This window comes from Zalophus californianus, chromosome 11, assembly GCF_009762305.2.
Source record: "Zalophus californianus isolate mZalCal1 chromosome 11, mZalCal1.pri.v2, whole genome shotgun sequence".
NCBI lineage: Eukaryota > Metazoa > Chordata > Mammalia > Carnivora > Otariidae > Zalophus > Zalophus californianus.
This window is the reverse complement of record NC_045605.1, coordinates 22,168,986-22,189,199: the sequence shown is the minus strand read 5'-3', so window position 1 is coordinate 22,189,199 and position 20,214 is coordinate 22,168,986. Positions and strand designations below refer to the sequence as shown.

The following is a 20,214-nucleotide window of genomic DNA, read 5'->3' as shown; positions in this document are numbered from 1 at the left end:
TGTAGCAACTCTGGAGGTCTCAGTGTCTCAGAAATGAAAAACCTCATTTTGGAAAGATAACATATTTCCCTAGAGCTGCTGGTTAGCCTAGGGCAGGAACTTATTTTCCCTAGGAGGCACGCAACCCCCTCAGTTCTGAAGGAGTCCACCCCAGCTGAGGACAGCACTGGGGTCTGTGACCACAGATCGGTGTGTCCGACGGAGGAGGCTCCGATGGCACACGGGAGGGGTAGGGCCAGGGAAGCAGGCTAGACGGGTCAGGGTAATTCTCCATGATGACGAGGAGCTGGTGTCAGAGAGGGGAGAGAGATGGAAGAGGCCAACTCCCAAGACCAGATAGCAGTATCCCGGTTGGTAAGGAGCCACCTTTCTCTGCTCTCTCATTTACTGGTTGTGTGACTTTGCACACAAAGCCTTAAGCCATCTGAGACTCATACCAAAACTAAAGATAATCCTACCTCTGTGTCAATGTTGTGAGGACTCAATAAGAAAATGAGTGACCGCGGGGAGCACTGGCCTGTTGTGCGGCCAGCACTCAGTAGAATCTCCATGTGAGTGCAGAAGGGGAATACTTGGTGACCTGCATTTTCTGTCCTCGCGGGACCGTACGAACGGAGACCTCTGCATTCAGCTCTCACCCTTTGGGGAGACCTGGAGCGGAGGGGGCCCTCCACTTCTCAGCCATCCCCGCTGAGCCTAGAATGGGAAGGTAAATGGGCAGATTTTGCATCTGCTGAAATCCTTGCTTTGCTGGTTTGCTTTCTTCTGCTGTAGTGGAGGATTTCTGCTAAAGCCTCCAACCGTGTCTGGATTATTGCTTCCAGCAACATCAGGGGAGTGCGTTCTGATACCAACTCTCACAAAACACTAATGCAGAAGCACAAACCGGGGCTTAGCAAGGCTGGGAAAAGTGGTCACAGGTGCTGCTGGAGAAACCCAGGCTGCGTAGCAAACAACCCACTCTCGGAGGGGACAGTCATGAGGGAGAGAGCCCCGGGTCTAATCTGAGCAGGGAGGCCAACTGAGAGTTCACCCCCTCGTGGGAGACACGAGACCCTTGAAGGCCAGAGAGGGTCAATGATTTGCTAGAGGTCATCCAGTAAGGCCAGAGGAACCACACAGGCCGACCAGGGCCAAATAAAGGGGAGGAGCCTCGCTCTGGAATCAGGCAGATGTGGGCTCCAAGCCCTCTGCAACTTAGCTGTATGGCTTTGGGGTGGGTGCTTGACTCCCAAGGCTCTCTGTTTCCCCACCTGTGCAATGAGACTGAATACCTACCCCGTATAACCAGGGAGCCATAAGGCCAGGTCCGATCTGTTACAGGGACTCAGTAAGAGTCCCCTTTCCAGCACCATCCCCCTTCACCCTTGGGGTGAAACTTCCCCTTCCTTATCAGAACACCAGAGGCTGTCCATGTGCAAGTGTCGTCTTCCTCTGGTTCTGAGACCTAATCCAGGCTCAAGTGAAGACTCCTGGATCAGGCCATAGCCAGGGTGGACAGAGGGTCCCTCAAACCTGAAGAGTCCGGGGCTGGTTCTTCCTTGCTGGACTCAAGAGAGGAAGACAGAGCTGAGCAGTCCCAGGCCACACATGGCCCTGCTTGGCCAGGGTGCACAGACACCATGCCAACAGCCTTGCCCACAGGAGACTCACCAGGAGGCCAGTGCATGAATGCCTGGAACCACATGGAACTTGATCTGGGCAAGAGGAAAGGAAATTCTGGCTCCACCCTCCACAGTCACAGCCCTCCACAGAATGCCTCAACTTCCCTTTCTAGATTTCCCTGCACAGACCCTGCCTGGTTGCCCCAATCCATGCTCCCCCTTGCCCATTCCCACCCTGAACCTTCAACCCTCCTCAAACTCCTCCCCCCTCTCCTGACTGGTCCCCAGCATCCTATGCAGCCCAGTTCTAGTCTCACCTCCTCCATGAAGCCCTCCCTGGCCAGACCAGCACAGTGAATATTGGTTGCCCTTTGGGTGTGCATCCTGTGTCCCAGCTGTGGGGGCCCCTGGAGAGCTGAAATGAGCCCCGTACATCTGTATACTTTATACTTTCAGCTTTCATCCAATGTTCGGCCCCATCTGCGTGTACTGTTTTTAAAGAATTCCAAGATCCAAGGAGACAGGCAGACAGATGAGTTGGACAGATAACCTTAACACAGAGGTGCAAAGCAGTGGGGGACCATGCGAGCAGATGGGGGGTCTCGGGACCCAGGGTACCAGCAGTGGGAAACTGCAAGGATCATCCAGATCTAGGTGCAAATCCAGATGTTGAGAAAGACACAAAAGCCATCCCGCTCAGGGAGTTGTCCCCATGGGGCCAATGTTGCATGGGCTTCTGTGCTCATTCCCTTGTTTCCTCTGTCCCCATCCTTCACACTCCCTCTCCCCCGTTCTCCCCTCCTGCCAGCTCCCTGCTTTATCCAGTACCCTATATGGTTCATGAAAGAAGTTACCAGTTAAACAAGACAGTGGGTCCTGGAGACCCTGAGTGCTCGGCAGCACAAAGGCCCAGTAGAAATCTACTAAGTAGATCAGAGGGATAAAAGCTCAGACAACAAGCAGGAGGATTTAAGGAAATGAGGATCTTCAGTCCCTGGTACCTGAGGAGGTCATAATTGACAGAGCAGCCTGAGGTCCCCTAGCCCCACATGGAATTTAAGAAATTGGATTTTATACTCACCTGTGTTTGGGAACTAACTACCCTCCCAAGTGATAAATTTCAAGGGCTCTTGGTGGAAATCACTAGAAGCCACACTGCCATCATCTGTTTAGTCTCTGCCTGTTCATCTTTCCGAGCCGTGGAGGGCTGGCAGGGACCTCTTGGTGAGCTCTGGCGTAGACCTTCTCTGGCGACTGCTTCATAAAGGTGGCATGTGTTGGGGGACAGAGCCCGGGCTTCAGGCTCGATCCGGACCCAGTAGCTGTGTGGCCTCAGACAGTCATACCACTTTGCTACTCTCCCCGAAGGCAAGGATGGAGTCTAGAACCCAGGAGGGATGGCCAGTTTCTAGGATGCTGGTCTCCAGCCCCCTCCAGGGTCTTGCACTCACGGTGGTCCAAAGACGCCCAGATATTCTCCTTCCAGAGACCGGTGTTCCCTGGATCCTGCCCTCTGCCATCGACCCAACTGAGTGCAGAAGTCCAGAGACTGAATTTCTCTCGGGTGACATTTTGATGAATTTAGACCCAAACTCACTCGGCTTATTGATCCTAGAGAAAATGTTCATCCTTTAAAGACCACCCGACTGCATGCTTAATCCATGTGCCACACACCGGGTCGATACGAAACGCTGCCAAGGCAAACATGATGCTGAGGCCTTTATTGAAAGAGGACTCAGTTACATTCTAGTCCTCTCTTCCTTCCACTCTAGCAGAGCACCCCCTGCCATGGGGGCAAGTGTCCCCCCTGAGGCTGAGTGGTGGTCAGCAGGAAAGCCGTGCGTTCTCAGCCTGCTCCGCTGCCTACAATGTGCTGTGGGTCGGTGAGCCAGCCCGTTAGCTTCTCTGTGCCTCAGTTTTCCCATCTGAGAAATAGGAGACAGGCAGCTGCGTCTCCACTTCTATGTGGAGGGAACAGCATAACCGTGTGGAACAGTGCCCAGCACAGGGTAGCTACTCAGCAAACACTACTCCCCATGCTTGGTTTTACAATCCCAGCACAGAGGACCTAATCTGTGGCTCTGAAGTCTTCTGCTCCTCAGCTGATTAAAAAGGGCCCTCACGATGTGCCTCCAGAAACAAAGCACCAGGGAAGAGAGGAAACAAATTAACACTCCCCCACGAGCGGGTGCACCCACCTTCAGAGCAGCCCCGAGCAGGGCCAGGCTCTGGGGCCTGACGCACACTGCCACTCGGGCGAGGCTCCAGGGACAGCATTTTGCAGATGGAGATGCTGAGGGCCGGTGATGTGTCCAAGTGATGTGACACTTTCTCCCACTAAGTGATGTATAAGGGAAAAGAACTAAATAGATGCTGTCTAAAACAGAAGCTTGGGAAAGCAAAAATTGTCTATCTTGTTCACACGGTATCCATGGCAACCAGAACCCACTCATCGTGAACTCTCAACAAATAGGGGGTGAGTGACTGAGCGAGTGAATGATGAAGAGGAAAAAAATCAAAGATGTAAACCTGAATGACTTGACGCTTAACCGCATAAGGCTGACCCACATCCGAGGCTGACTTACGGCACATTTCTGGAAAATGGAAAAAAAGGCCGATGAGAGCAGAAGTCGTACAGAGTCCCATTCTCAAACCCCCAGATAAACTCTCGGACCTGAGCCTTCATCTTGGCCCCCAAGGTTTGAAAGGGAACTAAGGTGCCAGATCAGTTGGCCATCTGTCTGACGGAAGGCTAGATCCCCCCAGTCTGTTTGGTCACTCATCCAATACAAGCACTTACTGAGAGCCTGCTGTATGCCACGCTCTGTGCTAGGTAAGAGAGACACAAGTATCTGTTGAGCTGGTCGCTGCCTCACGGTCACGAGGGTGGAGCAAAGGATAATAAGCCATCGTTTCATTCATAGAGAGTCTCATAGCAAAGCAATGTGCAAGGCATGGGGGTCCAGAGGAGGGAGTGCCCACCTGCAGGGATGGATGGAAGAAGGAGTGGAGAGGGAGTTTCCTGAGGGGGTCTTGAACTAGGGGTGGGTTGAGGTGTTGGAGGGCAGTGCAGGAATCCCCAGCAGAAAGACCAGGTCGCAGACACAGAACGGGAATCAGCAGGGCGCATTCGCAGACCTACTCAGCATGACCCTACATGGTAGGGCAGAGGGCCGATCAGCAAACGAGACTGGGGAGGAAGGTGGGCAATCATCCCTGCTGCTGGCGCCCCCCAGGATGGGAAAGGCAAGGACACAGCTCTGCAGCAGGTGGCTCTGGGGAAATGACTTCCCTCCTCAGAGTGTTCGTTTCCTCCTCCGTACAAGGGTGAATGGGGGGACTCCTAAGTTCCCTTCCGGTTCTAACATTCTGACATTTCTGACTAATGCACGAGATCAAATATGTACACAAGACCAGAGGCATAAGAAAATACACAAAGAAACATGGGTAATCTAGTGCAAACAGTGTAAGAACTGAGTAGGTTGGAGATGGAGGCAGTGCTTGAAATACCTGTGGACTCGTCCTTCTAGACCACACATCCTGGCTTCCAGAGCCCTGGGTCATGCCCAGCATGTGAGGAAAGGGAGAGTTCCCAGCTGAGCCCCAGGGAAGTCTGGCCCTGAATGAACTAAGTGCCCCCAGATGGCAGTACAGAAAGAAGCATGGGAGAGCCGCTTCGCCTTTGTGTGGTGCCAGAGGCTAAAACTGGAGTTATACGTCATCCCACAGAGCTCCCGACACTCACGAAAAGAAATGCACTGGCAAAAAGTAGTAGGAGTCCTTCCATGGCCCGCAGTTCCCTACAGGCAGCTTCATTTCTGAGCTATGGTCATCAAGATAGGGGTCATCTCAGACCCAACAAATCCTAAAGCTAGAGGGATCTTAGCGATCTTTTTGGTGAGATGCTATTAGTTTGGGTGGGGGAGCATCAACCCCTTTGACAAAACATGAAAGTCGCTGTTCTCTCCTAGAAGAATGAATGCAGACTCAGTTTTGTATGCATATTCAGAAGGGCATAAGAAGATCTGATGTAGGGCCCCTAGAGGCCCCCTCTGAGACACCAGGTTAAGTCTCCTGCCCTAGTTCAAGCTCTCTGTTCTCCAAATGAGGAAACTGAGTCCCAGAAAGAGCAGGTGACTCACCCAAGATCACCCATTGAATTAGAGCAGAGGCAGGTTCCCAGGAAAATCAGGCCAGCATCTGCCCCAAGCAGGGAGGCAAGCAGCAGGGCCCCAGGATCCCTGGTGTCTGACATGGAGCTTGGTCCCTGCAGATGCCATGGCTCCACTCTAGCAGGGAGCACAGAGAAGAGGGGCAACCAGGCTCTGGTGGCCGGTCCCCAGAGCTTTCAGCTCCTGCTGCCTCCCCGGCCATGACGACTAGCCTTCCACTGTGGAGGAGGGACTTGGGTGATGGTGCACTGACTCAGCAGCTTCTGAGCCGTCATTCCATGGAATGCTCCTTGGGGAACACTGTGGGGGGACGGTTCCTCACAGGACAGACACTCGGAGCTGCCCACCTCCCTCATGCCCATAGTGTGAACCAGGAGATTTGGATTTGTGAGAGGTAAGATCCTGGACCTGGGGGCAGGGGGCGGGAACCAGGATTTAAGAGAACTCAGACCAGATTCAGGGTTCGGTTCTGCTGCTCTTGAGATGAGCTGCCAAGGGCAAAGGATTCAACCTTCTTGAGCCCCGTTGTCATCAACTACAAAACCAGGATCATCACAGTGCCTTTTCACAGGGCAGGTGTAAGAATTAAATGAGATCATTTATACGAAGTGCTTAGCACCATGCTTGGCGATATATGTTAGCTGTTTTGTCCCACTGCCGGGGGGAGCCCCAAGGTAGTAAATCCTTATCTTCAGGATCTCACATCTGGTAACAATGGATAGGAAGAAATCCCCCTTCCCACTCTTCCAAGTATTTGCTTAAGATGCAGCAGGAGGCCTCCACAGAAGCGCCTGGAAGAACTTGCTGCAATCCCCAGATGCTGCTCATGCAGAGGTTTTGCGTGTGCCCCCGATGAAGATGTTAAAGCCAAGTCAGTTGTGACATTTCTGGAATGGTGGAGTCCTGCTAGGGGGTGGGAGACTGAACCGACTGAGCTATCAGGGCCATCCACCAGGCACGCTTCTCTGGCGGGACCTTGGCAGCCTCAGCTCAGTCAGTGGTCAGTAAAAACCGGACGAGACACAGAGAGATGATGACCCACCTGACGTGAAGTGGAAACCACAGGTGAAGGCCCTCAGTCCCATATGTGAGAGACCTAGAAGCCAGAACCAGGGTAAACAGGCCTCTCTGCAAATGTGAAACCTCAGCCAGTGGTGTGCTGGTCGACCAGTCCTTGGGAAGGAGAGTGGAGGGAAGAGCCCTGATGGCAGCTTTGTCATTTTCCTTGCTGTAAATCCTCCCACCATGGCCAATGTGAGGTGCCCATGTGACATCACTGAATGCAGAGCTGGGAAGAGAGGCACACAGCTCTTCCACACGGGTCCTAGAGCCCCACTCCATAGCTGCAGACTCTGCCCCAGGACAGGACAAACGCCTACATACAGTCCCTTGGGCTCCAGTCTGGCCTAAGTCCTTTCAGAGAGACCTAGCACCTTGCACTGAAGACAACTTCTTCCTTCTACTGAAATGAAACCTGCCTCCTTATAATCCCCATCACCTGGTCCAGACTCGTTCCCCTAAAGCCCCGTGGTCAGTCTTTTCTCTTTCCTACTTCTACAACCCAGTTCTTCACCTGTGTCTCTTGTGGCAAGGCTTACAGACCCTTGCTGGCCTGGTACCCTCCTCTAGGGGTTGCTGGGTTTGTCCTGTGTCCCTTAAAGAATGGCTGGGCGCCTGGGTGGCTCTGTCAGCTAAGCATCCAACTCTTGGTTTCCCTTAAGTCATGATCTCAGGGTCGTAGATTGAGCCCCGTGTTGAACTCTGAGCTAGGTGTGGAGCCTGCTTAAGATTCTCTCTCCCTCTCCTTTTGCCCCTCCCCCCTCTAAAAAAAAAAAAAGGATGGCTTACAGAGTTGGGCACCTCCTTCCACGTGGGTCTGAGCAATGCCAGGTAGAACTTTTCATCATGGCTCGAACTGAACAAGAGGACCTTTATCTGAGTCTTTCTCTGGATTTGTTCTAATTCCTTGGCTGGTTTATAAGATTCCAATGGTGAACTTTAACCTTAACCTTCTTTCTACTCCAATACCCAGTACATGCCCTGTGTTCACTCTGCGGTTATTCAGTAACTGCTGGCCAGGTTGACAATGACCATTATCAGGCCCCTCAGCTCCTCTGATTCTACAAAAGACCAGCCTTAGACCTACACTACCATGCAAGCCAGGGCTGGTAGGCCCCCGTAAGAACAACCAGGAGCCCACCCCTTTCCCGAGAGCTGGGCGTCACTGTCCGCTAAGCAGCTGTGGACATTGTCTTTTCAACAGTAGAGGAGACTCTACTCAAACCAGAACCAGAGCCCTCAGGCTAAACTGTAGGCTTAGAGTATTTTATTCTTGGTCTGACTTTCAGCACACCCATGCTCTTTATAATAATATATTATGTTGTTATTTTTGTGACTCTTGTTTGTAGGGAACTTACAATATGTCCAGCCTTTGTCCCATATATGTGGACAGGTCATAGGAACACAACTGTCCTCACCCTCCCCTCCAGCTTTCTGCACAAATTATCCCGCCTTCACTATAGCTCAGGAGTCTCCATTTCACAGACTAAGGAAATGAAGGTAGACACCTCATATCAAAAGGCCACACTCCTAAGGGGCACCTGGGTGGCTCAGTCTGTTAAATGTCCGACTCTTGGTTTTAGCTCAGGTCATGATCTCAGAGTCGGGCTTGGTGCTCAGCAGAGTCTGCTTGAGATTTTCTCCCTCTCCCTCCTCTTCTGCCCCTCCCACTGCGCTCTCTCTCTCTCTTTCTCAAATAAAATAAATAAATAAATAATCTTTGAAAAAAAAAATAAGGCCACCATATGATCCAGCAAGTGCACTACTGAGTATTTACCACAAAGATACAAATGTAGGGATCCAAAGGGGTACGTGCACCCCAATGTTTACAGCAGCAATGTCCACGATAGCCAAACTGTGGAAAGAGCCAAGATGTCCATCAACAGATGAACGGATAAAGAAGATGTGGTATATATACACAATGGAATATTACGCAGCCATCAAAAGGAATGAGATCTTGCCATTTGCAACGACATGGATGGAACTGGAGGGTGTTATGCTGAGTGAAATAAGTCAATCAGAGAAAGACATGTATCGTATGACCTCACTGATATGAGGAATTCTTAATCTCAGGAAATAAACTGAAGGTTGCTGGAGTGGTGGGGGGTGGGAGGGATGGGGTGGCTGGGTGATAGACTTTGGGGAGGGTATGTGCTATGGTGAGTGCTGTGAATTGTGCAAGACTGTTGAATCACAGATCTGTACTTCTGAAACAAATAATGCAACATATGTTAAGAAAAAAGATAAAGAAGATAGCAGGAGGGGAAGAATGAAGGGGATTAAGTCAGAGGGGGAGACGAACCATGAGAGACGATGGACTCTGAAAAACAAACTGAGGGTTCTAGAGGGGAGGAGGTAGGGGGATGGGTTAGCCTGGTGATGGGTATTAAAGAGGGCACGTTCTGTGTGGAGCACTGGGTGTTATGAACAAACAACGAATCATGGAACAGTACATCAAAAACTAATGATGTAATGTATGGTGATTAACATAACAATAAAAATTTTTTAAAAAATAAGGCCACACTACTGTGTGAGAAGTCCCAAGAGCTGTGGGCCCAATGGTCCAAGCTTCCTGGGCTGGCTTCTCTCAGCCTCAGGAGCTAGGGGAGGACCTGGCTGTCCCATCCAAACCCTGTAAGTCAGGACAGCTGTGGACATCCTACCCCCCAGGCCCCACAGTTAAAGGCTATTCTTGTGCTGGACCAGGTTACCTCACAGTATCCTCCAACCAGAGAACCTTCTCCAGACCAACAAGAGATATAAATCCTTCCATAGCTCAGGCCTGGGCCACCAGCCTCCTTCACGTGGCTATGACATCCTCTGTGGTCAGGACAGAGCCTGAGTCAAGATCCCTCACAGTTTCTTATGGGCAAACAGGTCACAGACACACGTGGACTGCCACTGCCCACATGGGCTGAAACCTGTGAGTTCCCTGGCTCCAAGACAGACCAGGAGTGGTCAGTGTGGTTGCAGGTCTGTTGTGGTACACCTGTCCCTGCTCTGAGAAGTACTAAACGGCCCACAGATGATCCAAACAGCAGGTTGATAGGGACAGGTAGGCAAGAGAGGAGGTGGCCAATGGTAGTGAATACCATTTTCTCTTCAGAGGAGATTTGTCTAAGGTGTCAGCTGGAGTCTGGAATTCCTTCCCATTCTCTCACGGGAGCCTGTGCGTTCTCTCTCTCTCTCTCTCTCTCTCTCTAGTACTATCTCAGCCATCCTTATCCTCTGCTCTGGTGGGGCTGCCAGACTGGATGACCCTGAATGGGGCCCCCTTTCTGGGATTCAACTGTTGATGTGTAGGGTTTGTGCAGTCCCTGGCATGCCTGGTAGCAATCAGCCTCCCACTGGGATGGCCTCGTACTGAGTAAACTTTCGTGTTCTTATTAAGTGAAGGCTAGTGGTTCAGAATCATTCCCCTGCATCTGTTTGGGGTTGATGCCTAATCACAGCTCTCAGGCTCTCCTTGCCCCCTCATGCTGAAAGATTAACATTAAAGAGAAGAAAGGTGCTCTGATTTCTGCTGCTGGGCCACCAGCTTGGGTCTGGAGCTCTGGGGAAGATGGGGAGGCTTGGTTTTACCCCAAGCCTTGTGTTCAAATCCCAACTCAGCCATGAGCAGCTGGGTGACTTCAGGCAGTCTCAGAACCACTCTGATCATCGGTGCCCGCCCCCTCTAGGAATGTCTCATGTCTTGTGAGCTTTCCAGGAGAACTTGTATCTGGCATGGAAGGACTTCAAAGCCCTGTGGGTGTGTTAGCTGCTGGTACCCACTCAGGATCTCGTCCTCTGACCCATGTTCCAGTCCCTCAGGGGCAAGGGGTTTCCATGGAGCTTTCTGGAATTCGCAGACCTTCCATAAGGCATCTTTGGGCAAGAACAAGGGGGTAGAACCAGCCTGTGGCATTCACCCTAACCTTCTCCCAGAGGCATCCCCCAGCAACGGCTCACCCCGTCGGCCCTGCCCCTCCTGCCCCGCACACCAAGTGGGAGAGACTGCATTTGCACACCCTCATTTTTGAAGGCAAAAGAGACATGGCGCGAGGGCCTCCGTGTAGCTACATGGATAGCTAGATAAATAATTACTAAATAAATAAATAAATAAAAATAAACAAAGAAAGTCTCCAATGAGCTTGCATTGCTGCCGTGCTGAGAGGTAGCTGGCAGATTCACTTTAATTGTAAGATACAGAGTTGTAATGGGGTGTGTGAGGCTCAAGGAGGATTTCAGTTAATCGGAGGACAGCAGGGACTCCCTTGCCTTCTCCGCCGGCTCTTCTAACCCCACCGCCTCCTTTCCTTCCTTGCCTTGTGGGCTGGGGCAGCGGCAGGAAGATCTGCCCTGCCCTGGAGGCCAAGGTCCAGCCCACCTGCAGGCCTTGGCTCCTCTCTAGCCTCAGTTAGCAGGCCCCGGGCTGGGCCTCGTTCAGGACACCCGAGAGGAGGGGCAGGGCAGGGAGGGGCCCCATGCTCCCAGCCCTGCCTTCTCCTGCCCCGGTGAAGGTGTGCAGTTTCTGGAGGACACAGCCCCTGCTGTAAGGCAAGGCGTAGCTACCGGACTGTGAAGAGACAACTCTGATTTATTTGCCTGGGAGCAAAAGTATGCCATCCCCTGGCCTGCCTCCTGTTCAGCTTTCTATCCAGAAAGTGGAAAGGGCATTCCCCCAGCGCACTGAGGGAATGCCCTTAGCTGACCCCCTTCCAGCCGCAGGACCCTATAGTCAGCGAGCATGTGCTCTCTCGCTCTTTCTCTCTTCTCTCTCTGTCATACCATCCCAGTCACCCTCATTCTCTGTTCTGGGGGACTGCCAGGTTGGATGGCCCTACACTCCGTGTACTTCCCCAACTCCCAGGACATCGTTTCCCTCTTCCGCCCCCTTCCCTTGTTCCAGGTGAGAGCAAACATCTGCCTCCACCCCTCAACCCCCTCACCCCCCCACCCCTGCTCTCTTCAGACATGGGCCCGAGGGCCGAGGCTGGCCATTCCTCTCTGACTCCACTGATAAACGCCTTAAGGCCAGCTTGTGGCTCTTATGGGACTCTCTTGGTTAATCTTCACCATTTATGCTTTTATTGAGGCCATAAATGGGTGACAAAGAGGTTTGCAAACCCATAAGTAAACAGTAGCCACTCTCCATGTTTCCCTGCCCTGCCCGCACCTCCCTGTCTCCCCTGGAGGCAACCCAGCCTTCTCCAGGCATGCACTCTCCAGGGGCCCGGCTCCCACATGGACTTCTCAGCGCCCCCTGACCACTGGCAGCAATGCCCATGACCCCAGTGCCCAGCACCCTCTGAACACACGTGGTCCCCTTCTTCCCACCTAGGTCCCTGCTGGTCACCTAGGCTGTGTGCTCAGCATCCAGATGACATCCCAGCAAAATGGCACAGCCTGGGCTCTGGGGTCAGATGAGCCTCGATTTTGGTCCTGGCTCCTACACTTCCCAGCAGCCGTGTGACTGAATTATTCAACTTCCCTGGGCCTGACCTGTACAATGGGGCCAATAATCCATATTGTCAGGAATCTGTGTGAAGATTAAATCCATGTATCAGTTTTATAGTCAGAGCATTTTATTGGGCCTCTACCTTCCCAAAAATCTGGGTCTCAAGAGAAGTGCAAGGGATGGGGTGGGGGTGTGCGGGGTTAAGGGGGGATTTTAAAGGCTTCCTTATGGCCCTCCGTCTTAGTCCTTTGGGAACTCTATTGGTCTTGAAAGAAAAAAGAGAAAAGAGATGGCCTCTTTCTGCCTGGCCTCCTAGCTGTGATTGACTGGCCATACCAGGCGGAGCCTCCCTAGGGAGAGGGCATACAGCTGTCAAGCATCTGGTCCCATTCGAACATTACTCACCAATTCCAACTTTCTCTTAGGAAAAGTCTAAAAGCCTTGCAGGCATATGGCCTTCAGCAGTCCCTGTTCCTCACAGGATAAGTAAAGTGATGACAGGCCAGGGGGAGGAATGGCCTTCATGACCCTGTTTCTGTGTCATATTCCCTCACGGAGCAATTAACCCCCTGGGATCAGATATCTTAAACCAGAGATGGCTGAAGTAATCTTGTACATGTGATAAAACTGTTCCCATAAAATTCTTCAACTAACATTAAACTTTCCCCGATCCCCAGCACCTCTCACAAAGATATTATACCAGTCATCCAAAGAACCCCACGAATAATCAGGTTTACTGGCTTCATCACTTACTAGCTGTATGACCCCTGAGTGAGTTATTGAATCTTTCGGATTATCAGTTTCCTGTTTTATCAGATAGGAATAATAATAATACTTAAGAGAATTTTTATGATTTAAAGAAGGTAATGTATGCAAAGTGCCTAACCCAGGGACTAATCAAACATAAGCAATCAGTAAATGGCAATTTAAATGGTGATGGTGAATTAAGTAAGCTTGGCCCCAGATGATACCAGCCAGTAGAAAGTGGGCAAGGCCAGGCTGCATCCAGCCCCCAGGGGGTGGGGTAGCCTATGTCCCAATTCCAGGGTGCACAGGAATGTGGGAGAGCCTGCCAACCCTGGGGCTTGCACTGATACCCAAGTGGCCCAGAGGAAGGCCATGTTCTGATTCAGTTGGTGGCCATGTTGGAATTCCAAGCGATGAGAGCTGGAAGAAAAGACTCCAGGCAGTGTCTGAGGGTAGAAGATGAGCCCAGCCTTCCATGAAAAGAAAGATGACAAGAGCCAGGCAAGGTATCAGAGAGCCAGCCCGGTGCGCTGAGACTCAGCTGGTGAGGAGCATATCTTCCAGAGAACTGAGAACAGAGCGTGGCAAGGTGCACCAGGCATGCCGTCAGGCAGACAGGTGGACTCAAGCTTTGCCACTCAATAGCTTAGGGAGCCTAGGTAAACTCCTTAGCCCTCTAAAATGTCCATTTCTTTATAAAGAAAGGGAAGAATAGTAACACCTGTCTTTACAAGGTCCGTGTGAGGGGAAACAAGATGAGAAAAGTAAAATGCTCATTGCTGCTCAATAAATGGCTGATGTGTCTTGACCACAATGTATAGAGTCAGGCCAGTGGAGCAGGAATCTGGGGAAGCCAGAGGAGTGAGGACCACATGGGCACCAGACTTCCCGCAGGTCCGTGGGGTCTGGGGCCAGTGGCAACATAGACAACCATGGGCCCCACAGCTGGTGAGGAGTTGCTGATAGACGGTCCGCCTTTGCCACCCGGTGGATAGCACCATGCTGGCCAGTAAATGGAGGGCAGGGGCGGGCGAAGGGCTTCCCCAGTGTCAGTTCTTGCCATTGGTGCATGAAACTGCATGTTCCTTACCATCAGGTGTCTGAGGGAGCTGTGCTCCCTGCAGGAGCAAGCAAAGGTGGGCTGGTGGTCACAAAGACTCTTTGGAATTATCACAACAATTGTTAACCCTTCTTAAAGGAGGGTAAGCCACTTGAGCTTTTCATGTAATTCATTATTTTAAAAACTTAAGACGATAGCTGTTTCAGGTTACTCTTATAAGAATTTAATTGGGATGTAATAGCATACTCAATTAAATACAAATCAATAATTTAAAACAACTAATTGATACTTAATATGAATGAGGGAAAACTTAGTTCTAATATAATTAACTCAAATAGGTAATGAAATAACCATTATGTCTTTACAACAATGTAAAGTTTATAGTTCTTTAATAAACTTAGAGTTAGCAAGCAATGAGAATCAAAAATTATGAAACAGGTATCATTGGGCTATTAAACATTTATTACTTGTCCTGGAGGGCCAGAGCCAGACACTAGTCAGGATTAATAAACCTTTCCTCTCTTCAGGCCTCTTTACTAGAGAGGTTGATCAGAAAACTATGATCTCTGCATGATTTATGGGCATCATTACTGCCTGGGATGTGAACTATAATGCTGCAAACAGGATGAAACAGAATTAAAGCAGAAGACAGGAGTTTAGCAGAATCAAGGTGAGAACTTTCCAAACGTGACACTCTGGCATCCTGTGATGGGCCAGGCATCCTGGCAGAGGGGCTTTTGATGGCCCATCGCCCATGAGTCAGGCCATCAGAGTGGACACCCAACAAAGGCAGATCCCCCAGAGAAGTCTCCAGCCTTCAGGGTCCTGGGGGAGGACCACCCCAAGACCCGCAACTCCTTTTCCTCCTCGGGGCTCCTGCAACAACTATGGCCATGCATGTGGAAATAACTCGCGTGCTGCTCACAACCTTTTGTTTTCCTGCACTATTGTGTTTGATTTTTGTTCTCCTCTTCCCAAGTATATGCCTTGCAGAGTCAACTGGACTATGATCTCATTGTGAAGGGAAGCTGGCCTTCCGTGTTTGTGTCTGGTACATGGTAGGGTCTCGATGGGCTGGTTGTGCGCTGGTTGTGCAGGGCTGGTACTAACACCATGGCAGAGTCTACCCATCCCATCCCACTGCTTTTTATGTCAGTCATTACATAACGAAGTGGTCTACAGACCAAGACATCTGCGCTCCAAGATCAGTAAGGCTGATTACAAATGTATTTCTTCAGATCTCAACTCCTGCTCATGTCACCATCCCGGACCCCTTCACCTGGGAACCCCATCACCTCAAACACAAGAAGTCCAAAAATGCACCTTTATCACCCCATGCCCGAACTGACTGCCTTGGTCAGTTACTTCTGACACAGACACTACCCTTCTCCTGTTCTGCCCGACTAAATCCACTGTGGTCATCTGCCCCCTTCCTCTGCTTGAGCCACTCTGTCACTCAGCCCATTGTCTCTTCCCCAGAATGTCTTTCAGATTCATCACTTTCTCTCCATCCCTGGCACCTTCGCCTTGCTGCTACACCCACCTGGTTGGCCTTCCTGACTCGCTTCCTCTTCCAGCCCCTCGGCTTGTGGCTATCAAGCTAGCCTCCAGAGAATGCCACCCAGAAGTTCGTTGTATCACCTTGGATGAGTCTTCCCTTTAAAGCAGGGGGAGGATGAATTTGACAGTCCCTAACTCCCAATCTGATATTTTGTTTCTGTTTCTTGCGCTCGCCCTTATCAGCTACTGGATCCTGGGCACCCTTCACCAAGTGCCTCTGATTTTCATATTAACCACGAGCAGAGGGTCTTACTCTCCGTATCCACATTTTATAAGTGAGAACATTAAAGCGCAGAGAAGCCCTGAGCGTCCCTCACTCTCATGTGCTGGAGCCAGGCTCCAGCCAGGACCGATTGTATTGAAACACACATGGCTTCACTGTGACTCCAGCCAGGTCCAGCTGACGCCTTCTCCATATGGTCTCAGGAACCATCTGGTGAGCTATTTGCAGCCCCTCCACCACTCTCCTGCGTCAAGGTGGCAGGAGATAGAGGCTCTGAATGTCCCACTGAGGAAGCTCAGGGTCCTTGCCCTTGCTCTCTGATCTCAGGCTGTCTTCAGAAAGAGGGGACAGAGAGCAGATGTCAGTCCAACATGAGTCACCAGGAGGATGGCAGGCATTGAAAAACTGCGCTCACTTGTCTGGGCTTACCCCCGCCCATCTGTCATCTGCACAGTGCTAAAATGATCTTTATAAGATTCAAGTCTGGTCTGTGGTTTCCTTCTGAGATCTGTGAGAGAAGAATCTGTTCCAGGCCTCTCTCTTGGCTTGTAGACGGCTGTCTTCGTGTTCATATGGCACCCTCCCTCTCTATGTGTGTGTCTGCCTCCAAATTTCCCCTTTTTATGAGGACACCAGTCCCATTGGCTTCAGGCCCCCCTAATGGCCGTTTTAACTTGATTATCTCTGTCAAGTCCTGATCTTCAAACAAAGTCACATCCCGTGGTACTTCTACATGTGAATTGGTGGGAGAGACATAGTCCAACCCAGAACACGGGCCCAGCCAGGACCGCCGACCTGTGTCCTCTATTGTCTTGATTCATAGCATCGACAGCCCTGGGACCCCAGACCTTACTCTGAGAGCTAAGCTAGAAATCAGACCTGGATTCTAGCGTGGGCGCTATTATCAGCTACTGCTTTGGCCTTGAACTGTCCTTCTACTTCTCTGAGCCTCGGTCTCTGAAACCAAAATGGAGGAAATAGACCATTCTTCCTCACCTACTTCACGGAGCTACTGTGAGCCTCTAATAAGGTAGTGAATATGACAGTATCGTGAAAAACCAAGAGTCCTGCAAATGTGAAGTAATAGCACTGTATCATTGTTATTACTACTAAGAATAAAGAAATCCTAAGGCTAGAGAAAGTCCCATCTTCACCCTGTGAAACTGAAGGAAAACGGTTCCATTTATAAAGTCATCCCTTTTTATTCCTCCCAGAGGAAATCTCACATTTCCTAGACTTCTCTTCCAATGAATTACAACTTTCATTCACTCAGCAACCACCCTCACCTAACTTACTCCGTTGTGCGACGTCTCAGCCCACCTGATTTGATTCTGACCTAGGGGAGGGGAGAGCGGGTCATTACCCAAGAGTCTGTGGTTGGCCCTCTCATTGAATCAGAAGACTGTCCCTGAGCTCCTGCCAGGTGCCAGGCACTGTGCTCGGGACCAGGGACTTAGAGCTGAAAACAGCACAATCCCAACCCTTCTGTTGCTCAGAGTCTAGAGGCTAGGAGTTCCTAGGGTGCGTACCCTCTCCCCAAGAAACATGCACTTTCCCCATAAATGTTTCCTTGCACAGTAGGATTTCTTAAACCTCTGCTCTCGTCAGACAGTGCCCTCCCCACCCCATCTGCCCGTGACCCTGGACTTCTTTGCTGTGAACTTTCCTTTTAATCCAGGATGACTCGATTCACGTTCATCATTTTCCATGGACACCTTTGGTGCGTCCGGTGGTTCTGCTACTGATAAGTGCTCAGCCAAAGTCTGCAGCCCCAAGGTCACTGTGGAGAAGACCCTAATATCTTGCTGTTAAAATGGGCATCTGTGATCTGACTCCACCTTCAGTCCCAGTGCCTTGTGACAAGGACGGTGACAGCCTGGTGCTGTCTGGCTCACAAAGGGAAAGATCCCTATTCTTTGTGTCACATTCTATCATCTCTCCCCTAGGAACCTGGTTAGTCTGGTGGGGTAGAGACGCCCCAAGACATAGTGGTGACCTCCTGCTCAGTGCCTTTGACAACACACCGCCTCCCCACCTGGGCTTCCACAGTCTCCTCCCCTCCCCCACTTCAGCCCCCCTGGCCTGTTTCCTCATGCAGACCCAGTGACTTCTAATTTAGCTCTGCAAATCTCTTCGAAGAACATCCCAAATTTCCATATGCGCATAGATATCTAATTCTCACTTCACTAATTCTCCAACCTGCTCATTCTTGCCAAGATCCCAGTGGCTTCTCCCCACTTCTCAGTAAGGACTCAGTCGGAGAGCACTCTCACTCAATACATTTCTGCAGTGTGCTTGTTAGCGCCTCATAATACAGCTGCCTAAATAAGACTAACCCACACGTGTCAAATTAAATGAGCCAAACATGTTAAGAAATTGCTCATCCTCCATTTCTTTTATTAATCAGGTTTCTAAAAAATTCTTTTCCTGCTCATTTGCAAAAATCAAACATGGTCAGTGAGACTCTTACTTATAATGACTGTACATATGGCCTCTTTCCTCGGGCAGCCACCCTGGGGGCAACCCATTATGTGACATAGGATGGGTTGAGTTGGAGTGGCAGAGACAGCCAACACAGATGATCTGGATTCAACAGGTTGACCCCACTTTCTAAATGTCTAGGAGAATTATGCCCCCTCCGTTTCCCCGGGAGCTTGGGGGAGGGGGGGTCTAGCAAAATCAACAGGAATTTTGGCCTAAATCCGTCCAGCATCTTGTGCTCCCCTCCCCCGCCCCCGTGCTTCCCTGGACTCGATGCAGGAACCCCAGTTCCTTTTCTCATTAGGAGTCCCTGCTGATGTGCTTTAGATGGGCATAAGAAGTCAATGGAAAATATAATAAGAACCGTCAGCAGTTGTATGGTTCTGGCGATGAACAATGCTCCTGCGATTATAATGGGCTGGTTAACTCGGCCTGTTGTCAGCATGTTGAGGCTTCTCTATAGTCTCAGAGTCTCAGGCAAGAGGCTATTGTTCGCGGGAGCTGGGGGCGCCTCCTCACAGCTTGTACTTCCGCAGGCCCCCTCCTGGCAGGCTGCATTCCTGCCTCTTGAAGGTGGTTGTTAGAAAGAATCCACAAATATAGTAAGTAAACATCAAAGGGACTTTGATCCACAGGGCCCTCAACAGAGCAGGAGCCCTTGAAGAAAGGGCCAAGGCCTTGCATGAGGGAACTTAACATCGTCAATTTGAGCGCACGAGATGTAAAGCTGTTTGAAGTGAGGTTGGCTTGGCTGTGCCTTCAGATGAGCGTGCTTGGAGAGGATGGAAGAGAAGTGAGCGCCTTTGGGAAAGGCACGCTCAGATCTGCTTCTCTGCTCTTTACTGATAGTTAATAAACCCCTTTAAAGAATCGGGAGATCAAAGCTAGCAACCACCCAAGGCCATGGCATTCTGCCACCTACCCGCCACACTTTGTTTTTCTCTAGGGCAAGAGCCCCTAAGCTTGACTTATCTGTCTTTCACGGGCCCTTTCATCCTGCAATCCATGGAGGGTAGAACCTGGGTGACAAGAGGTGGACAGAGAGGTAGGGAGGGGAAATGAGCTCACCCTGTCTAAGCTCCAAAAGCGTAGCTGCTAACCGGCCAGGGCTCTGAGAAACACCAGTGTCAAGGGAGGAGTTGCTGTGATGCACCACTCAGTGGGACCTTCCTTCCCTGCGGGACCCATGGAGGGAGCCCCTGGGTGCCCAGAAAGCGTGGCAAGCCCCGAGAGGAGGTGCAGTCACATGCCCTCTTCCAGAAATCTTACCCCTTGTCCATTCACCATGGCAGCTGTCAAGTTTGTATGAGTCCTAAGCAAAGGGGTGGGGGCAGGGAGTCTAAAATAATCCTGGGAAGTCACTTAGCATCTTTGAACTTGGGATTTCTCATCTGCAGAGCATGAAGAGCAATAACATGTCTGCCGAACTCAGGGGGCTGCTGTGGGGGGTCAGAAGAGGAATTTGGTGTAGAATGGCTTTGAAACCCACAAGGTGCTTAAGACAAACCAGGGTTAGAGGATAAATACTGGCAAGGACCTCTTGCCTTCTTGTGAGTCAAACATAACTCCAGCCTGACACCCAAGTACAAGGGGCACCCATTTATCAAATACCGTGGGAGAAAAAAAAAGTCTCTTGCATTTACTACCTAGAATTGTTCCACCTTGCTTTTCCAATTGTGTCAAAGTCTTGTGGGACCAGAATCTATACCTTGTGTCTCTTAGCCATCCCAACCTCTGTGCTCCACACTCGAGCCCACCCCTCATACACACTTGAGGACGGCACCGCCTTGTGCCTGAATATGAGAATGTCCAGGAATCCCCAGACCCAGAAACTCACTCTCTCCCAAAAAGTAGACTCCTCTACCTCC

General features: G+C 50.8%; 1 protein-coding gene across 1 annotated transcript in view; it reads left to right on the top strand.

Moving 5' to 3' along the window:
• The window catches only part of KIRREL3 (kirre like nephrin family adhesion molecule 3), a 539,810-nt gene that overhangs the window by 395,224 nt on the left and 124,372 nt on the right, over positions 1–20,214 (top strand).